Genomic DNA, 5,000 nt, shown 5'->3' on the forward strand with positions numbered 1-5,000 from the left:
TCGTGTGTCGAGGTGGTCGGCCTTGGTAGTAGGATGTCTTGTGCATGTGACGTGTTGACCTGGTTTGGTCGGTGTGTCTCGTGTACACGACGACCTACTTACCCGTTAGTTTTCCAAGTTGTATTATGTGTTGACTTAGTTGACGTGTCATGTGCTTGGATGATTAGCGTACGGGTCATGTATGGTGCGCTTGCTTCAGTTGAAGGGATGTACTAGTACAGTTGTATTAATCGTTTATTTCACGATCTGGTCTTTTGGCTCGGATCGTGAAAAAAACATAAGTCCCAAATCCTGAACTCGAGAAGAAAGCGCCAATGACAACGTTTTTGACTGGAGCTCCCTAGCATTCGGCTTTTTCTACTTTGAAGGGATGCACTGTTGTATGAATTGTTTATTCACGAACTGGTCGTTTGATTGGATCGTGAAAAAAACGCTCAGTCCCAAATCCTGAACTCGACAGGAAAGCGCTGATTGCAAACATTTTGACTGGAAGTCCCTTGAAAATGGCGTTTTCGTTATTGGCATTATGTTGCACGTTTATTGTGGCTAGAACATTAATTATTCACAAAATGGCACCAAAGCTTGGCAAAAGTCGCGAAACACTCCTATCTCGACGCACCAGCAATCGCAACTTGATGCAAAATAAATTGCACGAGCTAATGATACTTGTACCATGCACAGTACACCGTACCAAAATATACCCCTGAAAGTGTGCAATTTGGTGCTACCCTAGGGAATATGTATGGAGAAGCCTAGCTACGTGTGTCGCACGTTCCAAGTTGCATGGACGTCGAACAGAGGCATGCAAAAGCACCTATCTAGAGAATTACTCTACGTTCTAGTAGCAAGTGCGATTTTCCGGTCCAGCACGGCAGTACGCCTGCACGCATACACTCCATGTACCAAAATGTACCAACCTAGGCGTTGCTCAGTAGCTTTTGGCGGCACATAGAAAAAGTATTCGAGTTCAGATTTTTGGGACTTAGCGTATTTTTAAAACTAATAACGAAAATTAAATTTTAAATCGGTAAACGGCTAGGAGTTGCTCAGTAGCTTTTTGCGCAACGTGGCAAAAGTATTCGAGTTCAGATTTCTAGGACGTAGCGTATTTTTCAATCATAATAAACCGAATCAAACATAACAATGATGAAACTTACACCATGTCCCAAGGTTGTGCACAAAACGTAACGATAAAGTGCTGGCGAAGTTAGAGGTGCACCAAAATTGTGTACCGATCAGGGAAAGTACTCTACGTTCCTATGATTTGGGTGAAAAGTGTTATTTAACTGCTGGTTAGAATAGACAGTTGCTTATCATACACATCGCAAACGAACACCCCTTAGTGAGCATTAGCAAAAGTCAATTGCACAAAGCAAATGCAATACAAACTGATCAAGTACATTAAAGAACGCTACGTAGCAGGACTTCTTTCCAAGAATGGTGTCCGCAACGGGAGGGCAAGCGTCCTTCCCAGGTTTTCCTAGTAAACCTTGTATGGTAAACATACCCAAGCGTGTCTGTAAGCACGCAACGAAAGTCTGAACGGGCACATACCTAGGGAATGTACTCTACGTACTTGGACTTTTGTCCAAGAATGGTGTCCGCGACGGTCGGGCACTGCGACGCAATAACCAAATCCTAGGATTGTAACTTTAGTGTGCACAAACATAAACATTAACGCGTTCGCTCGGGCTGCGCCGTCCGTGTTGAACACAAATGTGGGTGATTATATGCGTGGAGGGACAAAAACATACGAGGAGGAGACAGTTTTCTGCACGATGTGCACAGAGCTCATTTCGTCGTCCCGGGCGAATGGAAAAACACAAACATCGCGAGTATCGTTCTAGGTTTCTGTCTATAAAAGGGCAGGCCAAAAGGTGACCGGTTGAGATAAGCATTTTAAGCATACAAACACTTTATTGGAACTTTTGATACAAAAACAAGGTACGTACATGTAGGTTGTACCAACATGGACATCTATGAACGCGTACGCTCGGGCTGCGCCCTCCGTCTTGTACTTTCCTGATCGGTACACAGTTTTGGTGCACTGCTATTCCGACCGGCAACTTGTACCAACATATACATCCATGAACGCGTACGTAGTGTACTTTCCCTGATCGGTACACACTGTTGGTGCACGGCATAAGAAAAGAGCTAAAATGGTCAAACTCAATCCATTTCAACAATAGATAGTCGATAGTAGCTGTGCCGATGAAGTAGGGCACGATGCAAGTTAATGTTGTTTAATGAATAACATGTCCGCCATACATTTCAGTACAAAATTGCTCGGTCAGACCTACAAAGTGCTATATCTCGAATACGAGGCGTCGGACTGGGGGTTGTAGAACAATTTTAAGTTCGTCTAATGATTCTACATCCGATTCTGGATAGCGGTTTTTGACCACTTTTCAATATTTTGTGACACCCCGAACCTAGGGGCAGCTCCTAGCTTTTTCAAAAATGTGCACCGATCGGGCCGGAGAGCTCGTGTGGCTCAAAACATGTTTTTCGCTAAAACACCTCAAAACGTGTCGAGAACGCACCCTAGCTCTTGTTTTCAAAAGTTATGGCCATTTAAAGTGAGGTGGTTTTTGCTTCAAAATAGCTATTTTACCCGTCCCTATGGCCATGCTTTAAATTTTCACGAAAATGCCAGGTCAGACCTAGGGCGGGCCATATCTTGAATACTAAACGTCGCAGACATTGGTCGTAGAACAATTTTAAGTTCGTCTAATGATTCTACATCCGATTCTGGATAGCGGTTTTTGACCACTTTTCAATATTTTGTGACACCCCGAACCTAGGGGCAGCTCCTAGCTTTTTCAAAAATGTGCACCGATCGGGCCGGAGAGCTCGTGTGGCTCAAAACATGTTTTTCGCTAAAACACCTCAAAACGTGTCGAGAACGCACCCTAGCTCTTGTTTTTCAAAAGTTATGGCCATTTAAAGTGAGGTGGTTTTGCTTCAAAATAGCTATTTTACCCGTCCCTATGGCCATGCTTTAAATTTTCACGAAAATGCCAGGTCAGACCTAGGGCGGGCCATATCTTGAATACTAAACGTCGCAGACATTGGTCGTAGAACAATTTTAAGTTCGTCTAATGATTCTACATCCGATTCTGGATAGCGGTTTTTGACCACTTTTCAATATTTTGTGACACCCCGAACCTAGGGGCAGCTCCTAGCTTTTTCAAAATGTGCACCGAACGGGCCGGAGAGCTCGTGTGGCTCAAAACATGTTTTCGCTAAAACACCTCAAAACGTGTCGAGAACGCACCCTAGCTCTTGTTTTCAAAAGTTATGGCCATTTAAAGTGAGGTGGTTTTGCTTCAAAATAGCTATTTTACCCGTCCCTATGGCCATGCTTTAAATTTTCACGAAAATGCCAGGTCAGACCTAGGGCGGGCCATATCTTGAATACTAAACGTCGCAGACATTGGTCGTAGAACAATTTTAAGTTCGTCTAATGATTCTACATCCGATTCTGGATAGCGGTTTTTGACCACTTTTCAATATTTTGTGACACCCCGAACCTAGGGGCAGCTCCTAGCTTTTTCAAAAATGTGCACCGAGCGGGCCGGAGAGCTCGTGTGGCTCAAAACATGTTTTTCGCTAAAACCCCTCAAAACGTGTAAGGAACGCACCTAGATGATAAAAGTGCAATCAGAATGTCAATCGACAACTTTGTTGGGGTACCATTTTACTCTACGGGCCAGTAGCTTAGGCGCGCCAACAGCGCTTTCCTTTCGGGTTCCCATTTTTTGCCCTCCTGGGATTATGATCATTTGCTCATTGCCTACTATAGGGAGGGTACCTTGCTACGAGGTCAAACATGAAGATTGCACCAAATCGTAGTTTTACCTCTATTTAGTCGTAGGAGCATGGTTTGCAGTGGCAGTGGGTCATTAAGCCCCCGTTTGGGTCATACGTCCCCTCCGCGATAAAAATCGTCGTATGCCTATAGTCCGAACTAATGAAGCAAAAGTGGTGTCTGGTGGGCTCTGCCGATGATTTTAACCTATGATTTTGAGCTTCCACCCTATAAAAACGTTCCCTGGAGCAGTACATCACGGGTCTACGGACCCAAAGACTTCGTCGTGATGGTTTCTAGTAAAAAAGTTGTAACAGCTAAGGGTTTTGAATACGCGTATATTAACCATTGCTTGAAACTAAGCTTCGTTGTCTTTAAACTCTGCAAGACCAATCGAACTTCTTAGGGAAACCCGAAGGATTCACGCTAAGCTCGATGAGCTATTATGGGTAGTGGTGCATGATCTGGTGTTCCTTGGATCTAATCCAATGAATAAATTTATGAGGGTATATATGGTGCAGGGCACAAAGCGTGATGAAACCGGGTCTCCCTACCAAATGTGGCATATTTTTTCCCTGAGAGCGAAGCTCAGACCCACGTAGGGGAGAGCGAAGTGGAACTTAAATGTTCTATGCAGCAAATGTTCGCCATGCGGATAAACAAGTTGGAATAGTTCAATGTAGTGTAATGCAAACACGAATCGCAAATAACGATACGGGACCCAGAAGCAATTCTGCGGATCCCTCGGGGAGTGGTGAGTTGATATAAATTAGAGGTGAAAGTCCAAGTTGTTCAAGCTCCGGCTCGGCAGCCGATACGAGGTTCCTGTTGGGCTTTGTACATCGCGCAGAGGCGCCGTTCGGTTCTAGCAATGATTCCCGCCACCATGTTCCATGCGTGCAGAGATCCGTTAGAGCTCGTTCAATGTGTCCCGCCGTGATTACGAAAAAGTCCAACAGTTGACCAAGTTGGGGGTGCGTCAAGTAAACGCGCAGAGATGCCGTTCGGTTTAGAGCAATGTCTCCCGTATCACGTTGGAGTTCTTCCACTAGTGCAGAGATCGCTGAACCGTTCAATGTGTCCCGTCGTGGTGTGCTTGTACCGAACACTTAGGATACACCATGCTTTGTTGGTTTGGGATAGGAGTGGTCGCGCAACTGCCTCCACGCCGCAAAGTGCCAGTTCGGAT

The sequence above is a fragment of the Anopheles arabiensis genome (genome assembly GCF_016920715.1).
Source record: "Anopheles arabiensis isolate DONGOLA chromosome X unlocalized genomic scaffold, AaraD3 X_pericentromeric_contig0033, whole genome shotgun sequence".
NCBI lineage: Eukaryota > Metazoa > Arthropoda > Insecta > Diptera > Culicidae > Anopheles > Anopheles arabiensis.